General features: G+C 39.0%; 1 long non-coding RNA gene across 9 annotated transcripts in view; it reads right to left on the bottom strand.

The window, feature by feature from the left end:
• Window positions 1-958: 958 nt before the first annotated feature.
• Window positions 959-18,252, bottom strand: part of LOC102554698 (uncharacterized) — a 72,679-nt gene continuing 55,385 nt past the window's right edge. For 5 of the 9 annotated variants that reach the window (XR_005498274.2, XR_005498277.2, XR_597671.4 and 2 more), the window contains 7 exons: window positions 15,522-16,798; window positions 15,180-15,432; window positions 12,072-13,348; window positions 11,730-11,982; window positions 4,496-10,854; window positions 4,274-4,362; window positions 959-4,164 (listed from right to left, as the gene is read on the bottom strand). This is a non-coding gene — a long non-coding RNA (uncharacterized LOC102554698). The remainder of the gene's footprint in view (window positions 4,165-4,273; window positions 4,363-4,495; window positions 10,855-11,729; window positions 11,983-12,071; window positions 13,349-15,179; window positions 15,433-15,521; window positions 16,799-18,252) is intronic. The other 4 variants (XR_005498272.2, XR_005498273.2, XR_010061385.1 and 1 more) reach the window with 4 other exon arrangements.

Below are 18,252 nucleotides of genomic sequence, written 5' to 3'. Positions count from 1 at the left end.
GTAGGCAAATGGATGGAATTGAGAATATCATCCTAATTGGGGTAACTGGGACCCAAAAGTCATGGATGGTATATAGTCACTTAAAAGTCAGTATAAGAGCTGAACCAATCCCACAGCTATCTGTACCCAAATCCTGTGGGAAAGAGAGCTGGACTCTCAGAAGTGTGGCAAGGGGCAGGATAGATGTCCAGATGTCCAGATGTCCATGATAATTAATAGAAATCTGAAACTTGCCAGGATGTAAAGCTTAGGGGCAGGGCATCATGACCTGGGATAAGGGAAGGACCCAACAATCAATGGGGTGACCTAAATTGTGACTCACAACATTGGGTTTATGGAACCTGAAGAGGCTATGTCTTGTAACTAAGCAAGGACCACAGTGAAGCTATAGTCACATCAAATCATTCACAAAACTCTTGACTGAAAATTTCTCCTGTCTATGAGAAATGTAGGGCATATAGCAGACCAAAGCAATAACTGCCCCAACAAGAGACCCATCCCATGGGTGACCACCAATTCCTGACATTATTAATGATACTATGTTAGGTTTGCAGACAGAAACATGTTTTCCTCTAGGAGATTCTACCCAGCACCTGACTCAGACAGATACAGACACACAGCCAAACATTGAATGGAGCTTGTGAACTCTTATGGAAGAGTTGGGAGAAGGATTGAGGGCCCCAAAGGCGATAAGACCTCTAAAGGAAAACCAACAAAATCAATTAACTTGGACCATTGAGGCTCTCAGTTATTAAACTATCAACCAATGAGCATACACAGACTGAACCTGGGCCCCAAACACATATATAGCAGAGTGCAGCTGTGACATCAGTATAGAGTCCATGCTGTTTACTGCCAGTTATATCAGTGATATCATCCTAGACCCAGAGGATACAAAAGACCATGTACATAAACCTCTTCCACAGTGGCAGGATGGATCAATGACATCAATAGCAAATCTGGTGTCAAAAAGGCTATTTTATTTAATGTGGTCTACATTGTGGGGTGCATGCATGCATCAGGGAAATCATCATAGTTTCTTGTGGAAGTTGTATCTCAATAGTATCTATGGACACAATCCTGTTTGCTTGTGACAGCAGGCAGTATTGATATCGTTATAGATTCCAGTTGCAAGTATCATCACACATATTTCTCAGATGGCCTTCAGAACACTTAACATGAAATAGGCAGCAGTATTATGTACTTCAAGATAGACTCTTCCGGCAGTAGGGCTCACAGACATCACCAAGCTCCTGAAGGTAAACACTGACTAGGGATATAAACATGGTTACCATAGGCAGCAGTGTTAAGTGGCATCAAGATATTTTCCTTTGCAATTGTTATGAATGATATAATCCTTACAGTCCAAAGTATCATAATATCCCTAATATCCTGGTGGCTAGTAGCAGCCATCATCAGGCTTAAACCATGGTGTTTATTGCCAGGAGATATTTTTGACATGTACACAGTTTCAGAGGATGTATCAGACCATGGCAAGTAATGTCTACTCTAGTGGCAGGATAGACCTTTGACATCAAATTGGTTGCAACCAGCAGCACAAATCATGGTACGAGATGGCATAAGTATTGATTGCTGACATAAGCATAGATTCAGGTAGTATTTGAATAATTCATATTCCAATTGGCAGCAGAGAACACGACCATACTGGCTGTTCCTGGCATCAAGGATTGTGGACACACAATGGTATCTTTTCCCAAAATATACCAATGATCTCAATATAACATATCTCAGAACACTTCACAACATGACCTCAGGCAACAATATTGACTATAAACTTCAGAATAGACACTGGTGGCTGGAGAACTCCTTAATATTAACATTCTCTTCAGAAGCAACATGGACTATGTGTAACATGGGTACTGTTGGCATCATGGATGATGGACATCAACATAATTTCTGAGGGCAGGTTAGATTGGTGATGATTGTATAATTTCCAGTGGCAACAGGGAACATTGATGAGGTTGCCTGTAGCAGCATGGATCTTGTGCTATCCTACCATATATGTTGCTAGGTATGTCAGTGACGTCAGTATATACTCAGAGGGAAAGAGTCTATTGGCATAAATCTCTTCTAATGTCACAGGATGGATCACTAACACAAACATCACTTCTGGTGGTAGTATACATGATAGTCTGTAGCAAGGGATAAATGCACGCATCAGGGACCTCACCATAGTTTCTTGTAGCAGGTAGAATCTCAATAGCAATGAAGGACATCATATTGTTTGCTGATGACAACAGGTAGCACTGACATGAACATTGCTTCCACTGGAAAAGTGGGATCGCTAATATAATCATCCCAATCCATAGCGGGACCTGGGATCACTAACATCTTGTAACTTGTGACAGAATGGATCCGGGATATACTGTAATTTTTGTTACTGTGGAGTTGTCATTGACATCATAGTTTCACTGGAAGTTCAGATCATATACTGAAACCTCTTCTCTAGTTCCAGCATAGATCCTCAACATCAAAATAGTTACAGCTGGAAAGTATCTATAAGGTTGCAGAATTTATATCAATAACTATTCTGGTGACAGTTAGGATCTTATACATGGCATGCTCTACAAAGCAACTACAATCATACGTCAGGGACATCACCATAGTTTCCTGTGGCAGGTAGGACCTCAATAGGAATAATGGACATCATCATGGTTGCTGGTGGGCCAGAGGCCTCAGTGATCTAGGATACACCATAGTGTTTGCTTCTAGAAGGTATCAGTAACATTGATGCAGTTTCAGAGGACAGATCAGACTATGAACAGAAACTTCATTTCTATTGGCAGGATGGATCCTTGACATAAAATGTGGTACAGCTGGCAGCATATATTTATTATATAACATAGTCTCAGATGGCAGAAAAATGGATCACAGACATCAGTATAGGTTCTGGTGGCAGCTGGAATCACTCAGATTAATGTGGTCACATGTGTCACCAGTGATCACTGACATTATAGCTGCTCATTGCATCAAAATTCATGGGCATACAATGGTGTTTGTTGCCTTAATGTATCACTGACCTCAACATATCACAGAAAGGTTAACTCAACAAAACCTTAGTTAGCAATATTGACTATGAACTTCACCATAGACTTTGGTAGCAACAGGTTTCCTTTACATTATCAGTCTCTTCAGAACCAACATGGACTATGGCATTCAACCTTGATGCCGGTGTTATCATTGATGATGGACATCAGCATAGTTTCTGGTGGCACTTTGAATTAGTGATATTAACATTGTACTCATTTGCAACAGGGATCACTAAAATCAAGGTTACCTGTGGCAGCATTTATCTTGGGCAATACCATTGTATCTGTTTCTGAGCATATCATGGACATTGGTATAGATTCAGAGGGCAAGAGAGAATATTAACATAAACATCTTCTCCATTGTCAGGATGGATCAATGACATCTTGAACAATTCTTCTGATTTCAGTGAGGATCTTATGCATAATATAGTCAAAAGAGTTATGATTAGTCAGCAGGGGCTTCATGCATGCATAAAAGGCATTTCATACACTCCTGTGTTTTGTTGTACTGGTACATGTCCTTAATGCATGCATTTATCCCTTGGTACATGTTAGTTTCATAGGGCAGGTCCTACCTGCCACTGGAACAATAAACACCATCACAATTAGTGATGTCAGTATGCAGCCATGACATCAACACTGCTTCAGGAGGCAAGTCAGGTCACAGTCATAAAACACGTCTCTGGTGGCAGCATAGTACACATACATCAACATGACTTAGGCAGTATTATCGACCATGAACTTCAAGACAGACTCTTCTAGCACCATGGATAACAGACATCACAAAGCTCTTCAGAGGCAGCAACATCTATGGATAGTAATATATTTACAGGTAGAAGCATGGATGAGTGACATCACTATATTTCTGTTGGCAGTTGTGGTAACTGATATCATCCTGGTCCAAAATGGCAGCACAAATATTTAATATGATGCTTGCTATTGCAGCAGGGACTATAGATATAGTATGATATCTGTTGACAATTGTATCACTGACATCAGTGTTGATTCAGAGGGTAGAAGAAATTATGAACATAAGTCTCTTCTCCAGTAGCAGGATGAATCAATTATATCAAATTTCTTCTTGTGGCAGAAAGGATATTACTCATAATGAGGTCTAAAAAAAAGAAAAAATATGCATGTATCAGAGACAGCAGCACAGTTTCCTATGGCAGGTAGGATCTCAGACACCAATCTTATTCCCAGTGCCAGCTGAGAACACTCACCTCAATATGACCCTGCACATCAGTATAGAACTTGGAATTCAGCCTGTTCTCATGCAGCAGCACAGATCCTTGTCATCAATAAGGTCTTCCTAGGAAATAGAAACGATGGATGCCATCATGTTTCCTAGGTCCAGTATATAGCACTGACAGGAATATAGGCTCATATTGTAGATCATATTAGAGACTTAAAACTAGTTTTCAATAGCAGCACACACTACTTACCTCATTATGATCTTTGGAAGCAGTTGTGACCATGAACTTCACAATTGACACGCTGGCCACATTGATCATAGACATCAAGAAGGTCTTTAGAAACAGCACTGACTATGGATCTCAATGTGGTTATAAACAGTAAAACAGGTGAGTAAAATCAATATATTTCTCTTAGCAAATAGGACAATTGATATCACATTTAGTCCAAAGTATCAATAGGGATCATTAAAATCCTGGTTGCCTGTAGCATTAGGGAATCTTGGATATACTATGATGTCAATTGCCAGGAAGTATCAGGAACATCATGGTAGTTTCATAGGGCAGGGAGGACCATGAGAAGTAATAATATCTATAGTGTCAGAATGAATCATTGACTTCAAAATTATTATAGCTACGAGTATACTTCTCATAAAGAACATTCTCACAGGTGACAGAAGCATGCATCACTCACATCAGTATAGATTCCAATGACAATTGGAATCATTCATATTAATGTGGTCCCAAGTGGGGAAAGAATCACTGACAATATGGCTGCTTGTGGCATTAAAGAATATAGACATACAGTGCTGTCTCTTCCAATGATGTATATATCAGTGAACTCATGGTTTACATCAGGGGATTCATGCATGCATCAGGGACATCAACAGAATTTCCTGTAGCAGGCAGGATCTCAGATATTAATGTGATCTCTAGTGCCAACTCAGAACACATACCTCAATATCACCTCAACTGTCAGTATAGACCTTAGAATTAACATGTCCTTAAATAGCAGCAGAGATCCTAGCCATAACCATGGTCTCTATCAGCAATAGGAATCCTGGAGTCCATCATGATTCAGCATTGCCATCAACATAGCTTCAGGTTGCCGTTAGGATCACAGACATCAAACATGTCTCCAGTAGCAGCACACAACACTTACCTCACTTTGACTTTAGACAGGGATTGAATTACCGTGGAATTCACAATAGATCCTTCTGGTTGATTTAACTAGAGGCCTGAAATATCATGGACATACAGTGGTGTCTGGTGTGACTATATGTATGACCTCAACATAACATATCTCAGAACATGTAACTCAACATTATCAAAGGCAGCACTATTGACTGAACTTCATTATAGATTCTGATGGTCTCAGGGATTCTTAACATTGCTATTTGCAATGACCACACAGATTATGGATGTCAACATGATTATCAGTGACAACATGGATTATTATCAGTAATGTCAGTATTTCCCTTGGTAGTTGGGATCACAGATGTTATCAATTTGGTCCAAAGTGGGAATAGGGATCACTCATGATCTGGTTGTCTATGGCAGCAGGGATCTGTGAGATAACATGGTGTCCATTGCCAGGAAGTACAAAGGACATGAAAATACTTTCAAAGTGCAGGTATGACCATATAGAGAAACCTTATTTCTAGTTGTAGAGTGAATCATTGCATCAAATTACTTATGAATGCAAGATACTTCTTAGATTTTCTGCAGAAGCATAGATAATAAGCATCAGTAGTGATTCCGTTGGCAATTAATAAAGTCATATTAATGTGGTCACAAATGTCATAAGGGCTCAATGACATATTGGCTACTAGAGACCAGAAGAATTATAGACACACAGTGGTGTCTGACTTTTATAAATACATACTCAACATATATCTTGTCTCAGAACATGTAACTCAACATGATCCAAGACAGCATTATTGACTGAATTTCATTGTAGATTCTGATGATCTCAGGGATTCTTAACATCCACAATGTCTTCAGCACCAACACTGACTATGGATTTCAACATGGCTACTAGAGGCAGCATGTATGACTCACATAATCAAAGTCTCTGCAGCCTCTTTGCATTAGTGACATAAACATGGTACCCCATGAAGCTAGGATCACTGACAATAAGTTTGCCATTGGCATCAATTATCTTGGACAATACCATGGTGTCTGCTGCCAGGTATATATCAGTGCCATCAGCACTGATTCACAGGAGAGAAGAAATTATGGTCACAAACCCTTCTCCAGTGACAGGATATATTATTGACAAAACTAGCACTTATGGTGGTAGTAAGGATATTGTGTGTTTCATGGTTGATAGTAGGTTCTACATGTATGCATCAGGGACACGAACAGAATTTCCTATGGCAAGTTGGATCTCATAAATCAATCTGATCTCACGTGCCAGATAAGAACACTTACCTCACTATGACCTCATGTGTCAGTATGGACCTCAGAATTTAGCATGTTCTCCAGAAGCAGCACAGATCATAGCCATCACAATAATAGACTCCATCATGATTTCTGGTTATAGCATGCAGCACTGACATCAACACAGCTTCAGGTTTCACACATGATCACTAGCATCAACATCACTAGCATCACTAGCATCACATGTCTCCAGTAGGAACACACAGGACTTGCCTCATTATGACCTTTAGCACCAGAACTAACACTGAAATTCACAACAGATTATTCTGGTTGAGTTATCACAGACATCAAGGCCTCTTCAAACATGCTACTTATGGTTCACAATGTGGATACAAATGACAGCATAGATGAACGACATCAATATTTTTCCCTTGGCAGTTGGGATCACGAATGTCATCAATTTGTTCCAAAGTGGTAGTAGCAATTATTCACTGCCTGGTTGACTGTGGGCATAGGAATCTGAAATATACTATGGTATATCTGTTGCCAGGGATATCAAGACAGTTTCATAGGGCAGGTATGACCATGTACAGAAACCTCTTGTCTAGTGACAGAATGCAACATGACATAAAAATGGTTACAGCTAGAAGAACCCTTCTCATGAATTGGGCAGAATCTTAGAAAATTGGCATCAGTGACGATGCCATTGCCAGTTAGAAACAGTGATATTAATGTGTTCCCAAGAGGCAGCAGGGATCACGGACATGACTGCTGGAAGACTGAAATATATATAACAGACAACCGTGTCTGTTGCCACACTATATGTGACTTCACCATAATATATCTCAGAACATATGACTCAACATGATCTCAGACATCAGTATTGACCTAAAACATTACCTTAGATTCTGCTAGCCCCAGGGATCATTTGCATTAAAAATATCCTAAGAGGCATCATGGACTATGATTTTAAACATGGCTACTGAAACCATCATAGTTTCTACAAGCATTTGGTAATGGTGATATTAACATGGTAAGCAGGTGCAGCAGGGATTACTGACAACCAGGTTGTCAATGGCAGCATGGACCTTGGACAATACCATGGTGTATGTTGCCAGGTATATATCAGTGACATCATCATCAATTCATAGGGCAAATCATACATCTCTTCCCTAGTGGCAGGATAGATCACTGTTATCACTATCACTTCAGGTAGCAGTAAGGATCTTGCACGTAACAAGGTCAAAAATCAGGGGCTGCATTCATGTATCAGTGATCTCAACAGAATTTCCTGTGGCAGATAGGATCTCATATATCAATATGATCTCCATTGCTAGCTCAGAACACTTACCTCAATATCACCTACCACATCATTACAGACCTTTGGATTCATCGGGTTCTCAAGCAAAAGCATAGATCATAGCCATCACCAGTGTGTCCATTAGCAATGGAAATAATAGATTCCATCATGATTGCTGGTCATCAAACAGTGCTGACATCAAAACAGCTTCATGTTTCAGGCAGGATCACAGGCATCAATATTTATTACATGTTTAAAATGGGGGGCTACACACATGTATAAGGAACATCAACCAATTTTCCTGTTTCGGGTAGGCTTCTAGATAACAATCGGATCTCCAGTACCAGCTAAAAATATTTACATCAAAATGATCATGGGCATCAGTATGGACCTTGGGATTCATTGGATTCTCAAGCAGCAACACAAATAAGAGCCATCACCATCAGCATTAGGAATAATGGACACCATCATGATTTCTAGTCACCACATGCAGCACTGGTATCAGCACAACTTCTTGTTACAGGTAGGATCATAAGCATCAAAATACAATGTTTTTTCACATCAGGAGCTACATGCATGCATCAGGAACATCAGTAGAATTCCCTGTGGTGGGTAGGATCTCAGAGATTAGTTTTGTCAGCTAACAACACTTACCCTCAATATGACCTTGGATGATATTGGTCCCAAGGTCCTTGGAATTCAGAAGTTTCTCCAGAAGCAACACAGATTCTAGTCATCATTAGGTTTTCCATATGTAATAGGAACAATGGCCTCTATCACGCTGGCTGATTAGAGCATACAATGATATCAGCAGAACTTCAAAATGAAGATATGATCACTGACATCAAAGGTGATGACAGTAATAGTATACGGCTCTTTCCTGTTTATAAACTTAGGCAGCCATAATGACAATGATCTTTACAATAGACTCTAGTGGCCAAGGGATCTCAGCAGCCAAGGAGCTCGTCAAAGGCAACATTTGTTGCTAAGCCATTCCACCTACAAACATTGACTATGGATCTCAACATGGTTACCAGTGGTATCATGGATGAGTGATATCAATATACTTCCCTTGGCAGTTGTGGTCTCTGGTTTCATTGAATGGTCCAAAGTGGGAGTAAGCTTCACCCCTGACCTGGTTGCCTATGGCATCAGGGTTGTGGGATATAAAGTAGAGTCAGTTGCCACAAAGTATTAGGGAGCATCAAAATAGTTTCAGAGGAGAAGTATGGTCATGAACATAAACCTCTTCTCTAGTGGCAGGATGCATCATGACATCAAAATTGTTATAGAGGGCAAGAATATTCTCATAAATTGAGCAGAAGAATGGAAAACAGATATCAGTAATAATTCCATTGGCAGTTGGATAAACTCCTATCCCTAATGGCAGCAGGTATTACTTGCATGGCTGTTGGAGGCCTGAGGTATTATGGACATACACCAGTGTACATCACCACAATTTATATGCTCTCAACATAACATATGTCAGAAAATATAACTAAACATTACCATTGGCAGCACTATTGAACTTGAACTTCACCTTACTTTGATGGATTCAGGTACCATTAACAATAATCATGTCTTCAGAAGCAATATATTCTATGGGTTTCAACATAGCTCCTGGTACAGGATGGATGATTCACACCATCCAAGTTGCTGTAGGCACTTTGGATTAGTGATATTAGCATGGTTCCCAGTGGAATCAGAGATCACTGACAACTTTGTCAAAAGCAGTATGGATGATGGGCAATACTGTGGTGTCTCTTGCCAGGTATATTTCAGTGACATCAGCAACAATTCGAACAGCAGATGAAATTATGATTATAAACCTCTTCTCCAGTGGCAGGATAGATATTAGGCATCACTTCCACTTCTTGGGGTGGTAATGATGATTAACAGCAGGAGCTACATGCATGCACCCATGACATCTTCTGAATTTCCTGTGGGAGGTAGGATCTCAGACATCAATATGATATCCAGGGCCAACTAAGAACACTTACCTCAGTATGCTAGAAGGCATCAATAAGAACCTTGGAATTTATCAGGTTCTCAAGCAGAAATGTAGATCATAGCCATTCCAGGATCTCCATCACCAATAGGAATAATGGACTCCTTCATGATTGCTGGTCACAGAATGTATCACTGATATCAACATAGCTTCTTGTTAAAGGTAGGATCACAGGCATCAAGATACATTCCATGATAGACATCACAGACTACATGTTTTTGTCAGGAACATCAACAGAATTCCCTGTGACACTTAGGATCTCAGCCATCAATCTGTTCTCCAGTGTCATCTCAGAACACTCAATATGACATCAGTTGTCTGTATGGACATTGGCATTCAGGTAGTTTTCCAGAAGCAAATGAGATCATAGCAATCACCAGGGTCTCAATCAGTAATAGGAATAATGGACTCCATAATGATTGCTGGTCACAGCTGGAGCACTGGCATCAGAATAACTTCATGTTTCAGGTAGTCACAGGCATCCAATGCATCTCCTGTAGCAGCACACAACACTTACCTCATTATGACCTTGGGCATCACTACTGATCATGAACTTCACGAAAGACTCTGCTGTCTCAGAGATCTCACACATCGGGGAATACTTCCATGAAAACACTGACTTTGGATTTCAACATGATCACCAGTAGCATCATGGATGAGTGACATCAATATACTTCCTTTGACAGTTGGGATCATTGATGTCATCGATCAGGTCCAAAGTGACAGCAAGTATTAGTCATAACCTTGCTGCTTATGGCAGCATTGATCTGGAATATGCCATCTTGACTTTTGCCAGGAAGTATTATGCATATCCAGTACTCTGCATATTCAGATGATCAGTAGGACCTTGTACAGAAACCTCTTCTGTAGTGGTAGGCTGCATCATGACATCAAAACGGTTAGACTGGTAAAACATTTCTCCTAAATTGGGCAGAAGCATGAATAACAGTCATAATCAAATTTTCAATGCTTTTGGAGACATTCATAGTTTGTGCTCCCACATGGCAGCACGGATCACTGACATCATGTCTGATGGAAGCCTGAAGTCTAATGGACATACAATGGTGTCTGTTACCACTATATAGGTGACCTCCACATAATATATCTCAGAAACTGTAACTCAAAATCACCTGTGGAATTATTATTAAAGTTTCACTTCTTTGTAGACTCTTCTGGCCTCAGGGATCCTTGATATTAATAATCTCATAAGTATCATGTACTATGGGTATAAACAGGGCTTCTGGATTAAGCATGGATGAATGACATCATCATCGTTACTGCAGGCACTTTGGATTACTGTTGTTCAATATAACCTCCCTTGAAAATGGATTGTGACCTAGAAGTCCCTAGAATAAATGATCTGCTCTGCATACCCAGGTCACTTTTGATCATTGTGTTTATCACAATAGACACCTAGCCAATTGTTTATAACAATAGAAAGCCCCTCGGGACCCACAGTGTTCTCAGTAGAAGCAGAGATCACTGACAAGGTTTCCAATGGCAACGTGGATCTTGGCCAATTCCATGGTATCTTTTTCCATGTATACAACAATAATTTCCATTTTGAATCAGAGTGCATAAGGTATTATGGTCATGCACCTCTTTCCCAGTTACAGGATAGATGTAGCATGACATATTTTCTATATCACTATCTCTTTTGGTTGTAGTAAGAATTTTATACATTACATGGTTGACTATGGGTGCTACATGAATGTATCACACATCAACAGAGTTTCCTGTGGAAGGTTTGATCTCAGACATCAATTGAATCTCCAGTGTCAGCTCAGAACACTTACCTCAATATGACCTTGGGCATCAGTATTGACTGTCAAATTCACCAGATTCTCAAACAGCAACACAGATCATAGCCTTAACTATGATATGCCATCAACGATAGGAATAAGGGACTCCATCATGATTGCAGCTCATATCATGCAGCATTTACATCTACATAGGTTTATGTTTCAGATATTATCATAGGCATCATCATATATTGCACATATAGCATCTGGACCTATATGCATGCATCAGGAACATCAACAGAATTTCCTGTAACAGGCAAGATCTCAGTCATCAATCTGATCCAGGTAAGATCTGAGTCATCAATCTGATCTCCAGTGCCAGCTATGAATAATTACCTCAATATGAATTCAGGAATCAATAAGGACCTTGGAATTTATCAGGTGCTCGAACAGCAACACATATCTTAGCCATCATCAGAGACTCCATCACCAATATGAAAAATGTACTCCTTCATTATTTCTGGACACAGAATACATCACTGACATCAACAGAGCTTCATGATACAGGTAGGATTGCTGGCATCAAAATACTTTGCATGATCAACATCGGAGGATACATGCATGCATCAGAAACTTCAACTGAATTTACTGTGATGGGTCGAATCTCAGCTATCAATCAGATCTCCAGTGCCAGCTCAAAACAATTACCTCAAAATGACGTTCTGCATCAGTATGGACCTTGGCATTCATCAGGTTCTCCAGAAACAATGTAGATCATAGCCATCGCCAAGATCACCTTCAGTGATATTAACAATGGACTCCATCTTGATTGCTGATCACTTCAAACAGCAGTGACCTTAACATAACTTCAGGTTGCAGGTAGGATCACTGGCATCAATGGTGTCTTCATTAACAAAACACAGTACTTACCTCATTATGACAGTAGGCAGCACTACTGACAATGATCTTTATAATAGACTCTTCTGGCATTGGGATCTAAGACATCAGGGATCTTTTCCAGCACAACACTGACTATGGATCTCAGTATTGTTACCAGTGGCATTGTATATGAGTAATATCAATGTATTTTCTTTGGATGCCGGTATTTCTCATGTTATCAACTGATCCAAAGTTGCAGGAAGGATCAGAGATACACCATGGTGTCAGTTGCCATGAATATCAGGGACATTAAGATAGTTTCAGATAGCAGGTATGGCCATGAACAGAAACCTCTTGTTTAGTGACAGGATACAACATGACATAAAAATGGTTACAGCTGGCAGAACCCTTCTCACAAGTTGGACAGGATCATGGATAACTGATATCTGTAATGATTTTACTGGCAGTTGGAGACACTCATATTAATGTGCTCTCGTGAGGCAGTGGAGATCAATGATATCATGGCTGCTGAGGCCTGAAGTATCACATACATGCACTGTTGTCTGTTGCCAGTATATATGTGACCTCAACTCACTATATGTGGAACTCTCAACATGACCTGAGGTTGCAGTATTGACTGTGAACTTCAGCGTACATTCTGCTGGCTTCAGGGATCCTTGACGTTAGAAATCTCTTCAGAAGCAACAATGATTGTAGGTTTCAATATGGACATTGATGGCTCATGGATGATTGTCATCATAATATTATCTGGGGACACTTTGGAGATTCAGGTTCTAATTAAAAAGAGAGAATATAAAAGGAGTAAAGAGGGTAAGATAAACTAAGGATATCTGGAAAAGTCATAAGAAATCACACTATTAAGTAGCTACAAAAAGACCTATATACCATATAAGTCATAAGTAAATGAACACACATAATTTAATTAAAAATTTACCCTTTAGCTTACATATTAAAGCAAATGAATGCAATTATTTGTATCTCTTTTATTTCAAATTATGTAAAATTTTTAATTATATCTAATTTGCTTCAGATGATAGAATTATATTTTTCTCCATCTTTATTAAATTGAATATTTTTTATTTACATTTCAATTGTTATTCCCTTTCCCAGTTTCCAGGCCAACATCCCCTTAACCCCTCCTTATCACAGCTAAATATTACCCAAATATTTGTGATTTTTTTCATGTGGGGTTTGATTGATACTATATCCATCAGCTAGAAAATAATAGTACTAGATTCTCCCCTATGTTCTATGACCTCCTTAGCTATATGATTTTGGTTAAATTTGTATTATGGAACATTGGTCCTTTCTTGTGTAGTGGGCCTTGAATTCAACCAGAACCCTAACATCTACAGACTAAATTTACCTAGTTTCCTTATTCTTTATTGATGTGTTTTTAGGTGAAAAAAATCCCCTCACCATTTTCTCCCTTCTAATTCGGTTTCTATTCCTGTAGCAGTAACTATCCCCTTCATATTTCATGTGTCCTTTCTGTTAAACCCATGAAGTCCATTGAAATAGTTACTTTCCAGGTGCTGTGATAAAATACCATGACCAAGGCATCTTACAGAAGGAATAGTTCATTTGGGAATATGCTCTCAGATGGAAAAGTCTCCATCATGTTAGGGTTGTGTTCCAGAAAATGTCAGGAATAGTAGAATGAGGAGGAAGCTGAGAGCTCTCTTCTTTTACAAGCACAAAGAAAGGAACTAAACTGGTAATTGAACTAAGCTATATATACCCAAAGCCAGCCTGTAATAACATATTTCTTCTGGCATCACCATAAACTAACTATATCTTCCCAAAAACCAGCACCAAAGGAGGATAACCTCCTTCCTGATGGAAGCCTGAAGTCTAATGGACATACAATGGTGTCTGTTACCACTATATAGGTGATCTCCACATAACATATCTCAGAAACTGTAACAAAAAAATCACCTGTGGAATTATTATTAAAGTTTCACTTCTTTGTAGACTCTTCTGGCCTCAGGGATCCTTGATATTAATAATCTCATAAGTATCATGTACTATGGGTATAAACAGGGCTTCTGGATTAAGCATGGATGAATGACATCATCATCGTTACTGCAGGCACTTTGGATTACTGTTGTTCAATATAACCTCCCTTGAAAACGGATTGTGACCTAGAAGTCCCTAGAAGAAATGATCTGCTCTGCATACCCAGGTCACTTTTGATCATTGTGTTTATCACAATAGACACCTAACCAATTGTTTATAACATTAGAAAGCCCCTCGGGACCCACAGTGTTCTCAGTAGAAGCAGAGATCACTGACAAGGTTTCCAATGGCAACATGGATCTTGGCCAATTCCATGGTATCTTTTTCCATGTATACAACAATAATTTCCGTTTTGAATCAGAGTGCAAAAGGTATTATGGTCATGCACCTCTTTTCCAGTTACAGAATAGATGTAGCATGACATATTTTCTATATCACTATCTCTTTTGGTTGTAGTAAGAATTTTATACATTACATGGTTGACTATGGGTGCTACATGAATGTATCACACATCAACAGAGTTTCCTGTGGAAGGTTTGATCTCAGACATCAATTGAATCTCCAGTGTCAGCTCAGAACACTTACCTCAATATGACCTTGGGCTTCAGTATTGACTGTCAAATTCACCAGATTCTCAAACAGCAACACAGATCATAGCCTTAACTATGATATGCCATCAACGATAGGAATAAGGGACTCCATCATGATTGCAGCTCATATCATGCAGCATTTACATCTACATAGGTTTATGTTTCAGATATTATCATAGGCATCATCATATATTGCACATATAGCATCTGGACCTATATGCATGCATCAGGAACATCAACAGAATTTCCTGTAACAGGCAAGATCTCAGTCATCAATCTGATCCAGGTAAGATCTGAGTCATCAATCTGATCTCCAGTGCCAGCTATGAATAATTACCTCAATATGAATTCAGGAATCAATAAGGACCTTGGAATTTATCAGGTGCTCGAACAGCAACACATATCTTAGCCATCATCAGAGACTCCATCACCAATATGAAAAATGTACTCCTTCATTATTTCTGGACACAGAATACATCACTGACATCAACAGAGCTTCATGATACAGGTAGGATTGCTGGCATCAAAATACTTTGCATGATCAACATCGGAGGATACATGCATGCATCAGAAACTTCAACTGAATTTACTGTGATGGGTCGAATCTCAGCTATCAATCAGATCTCCAGTGCCAGCTCAAAACAATTACCTCAAAATGACGTTCTGCATCAGTATGGACCTTGGCATTCATCAGGTTCTCCAGAAACAATGTAGATCATAGCCATCGCCAAGATCACCTTCAGTGATATTAACAATGGACTCCATCTTGATTGCTGATCACTTCAAACAGCAGTGACCTTAACATAACTTCAGGTTGCAGGTAGGATCACTGGCATCAATGGTGTCTTCATTAACAAAACACAGTACTTACCTCATTATGACAGTAGGCAGCACTACTGACAATGATCTTTATAATAGACTCTTCTGGCATTGGGATCTAAGACATCAGGGATCTTTTCCAGCACAACACTGACTATGGATCTCAGTATTGTTACCAGTGGCATTGTATATGAGTAATATCAATGTATTTTCTTTGGATGCCGGTATTTCTCATGTTATCAACTGATCCAAAGTTGCAGGAAGGATCAGAGATACACCATGGTGTCAGTTGCCATGAATATCAGGGACATTAAGATAGTTTCAGATAGCAGGTATGGCCATGAACAGAAACCTCTTGTTTAGTGACAGGATACAACATGACATAAAAATGGTTACAGCTGGCAGAACCCTTCTCACAAGTTGGACAGGATCATGGATAACTGATATCTGTAATGATTTTACTGGCAGTTGGAGACACTCATATTAATGTGCTCTCGTGAGGCAGTGGAGATCAATGATATCATGGCTGCTGAGGCCTGAAGTATCACATACATGCACTGTTGTCTGTTGCCAGTATATATGTGACCTCAACTCACTATATGTGGAACTCTCAACATGACCTGAGGTTGCAGTATTGACTGTGAACTTCAGCGTACATTCTGCTGGCTTCAGGGATCCTTGACGTTAGAAATCTCTTCAGAAGCAACAATGATTGTAGGTTTCAATATGGACATTGATGGCTCATGGATGATTGTCATCATAATATTATCTGGGGACACTTTGGAGATTCAGGTTCTAATTAAAAAGAGAGAATATAAAAGGAGTAAAGAGGGTAAGATAAACTAAGAATATCTGGAAAAGTCATAAGAAATCACACTATTAAGTAGCTACAAAAAGACCTATATACCATATAAGTCATAAGTAAATGAACACACATAATTTAATTAAAAATTTACCCTTTAGCTTACATATTAAAGCAAATGAATGCAATTATTTGTATCTCTTTTATTTCAAATTATGTAAAATTTTTAATTATATCTAATTTGCTTCAGATGATAGAATTATATTTTTCTCCATCTTTATTAAATTGAATATTTTTTATTTACATTTCAATTGTTATTCCCTTTCCCAGTTTCCAGGCCAACATCCCCTTAACCCCTCCTTATCACAGCTAAATATTACCCAAATATTTGTGATTTTTTTCATGTGGGGTTTGATTGATACTATATCCATCAGCTAGAAAATAATAGTACTAGATTCTCCCCTATGTTCTATGACCTCCTTAGCTATATGATTTTGGTTAAATTTGTATTATGGAACATTGGTCCTTTCTTGTGTAGTGGGCCTTGAATTCAACCAGAACCCTAACATCTACAGACTAAATTTACCTAGTTTCCTTATTCTTTATTGATGTGTTTTTAGGTGAAAAAAATCCCCTCACCATTTTCTCCCTTCTAATTCGGTTTCTATTCCTGTAGCAGTAACTATCCCCTTCATATTTCATGTGTCCTTTCTGTTAAACCCATGAAGTCCATTGAAATAGTTACTTTCCAGGTGCTGTGATAAAATACCATGACCAAGGCATCTTACAGAAGGAATAGTTCATTTGGGAATATGCTCTCAGATGGAAAAGTCTCCATCATGTTAGGGTTGTGTTCCAGAAAATGTCAGGAATAGTAGAATGAGGAGGAAGCTGAGAGCTCTCTTCTTTTACAAGCACAAAGAAAGGAACTAAACTGGTAATTGAACTAAGCTATATATACCCAAAGCCAGCCTGTAATAACATATTTCTTCTGGCATCACCATAAACTAACTATATCTTCCCAAAAACCAGCACCAAAGGAGGATAACCTCCTTCCTGATGGAAGCCTGAAGTCTAATGGACATACAATGGTGTCTGTTACCACTATATAGGTGATCTCCACATAACATATCTCAGAAACTGTAACAAAAAAATCACCTGTGGAATTATTATTAAAGTTTCACTTCTTTGTAGACTCTTCTGGCCTCAGGGATCCTTGATATTAATAATCTCATAAGTATCATGTACTATGGGTATAAACAGGGCTTCTGGATTAAGCATGGATGAATGACATCATCATCGTTACTGCAGGCACTTTGGATTACTGTTGTTCAATATAACCTCCCTTGAAAACGGATTGTGACCTAGAAGTCCCTAGAAGAAATGATCTGCTCTGCATACCCAGGTCACTTTTGATCATTGTGTTTATCACAATAGACACCTAACC

The sequence above is a fragment of the Rattus norvegicus genome, chromosome X (genome assembly GCF_036323735.1).
Source record: "Rattus norvegicus strain BN/NHsdMcwi chromosome X, GRCr8, whole genome shotgun sequence".
NCBI lineage: Eukaryota > Metazoa > Chordata > Mammalia > Rodentia > Muridae > Rattus > Rattus norvegicus.
The sequence above is the reverse complement of the archived record's forward strand: the minus strand, read 5'-3'. Positions and strand labels throughout refer to the sequence as shown.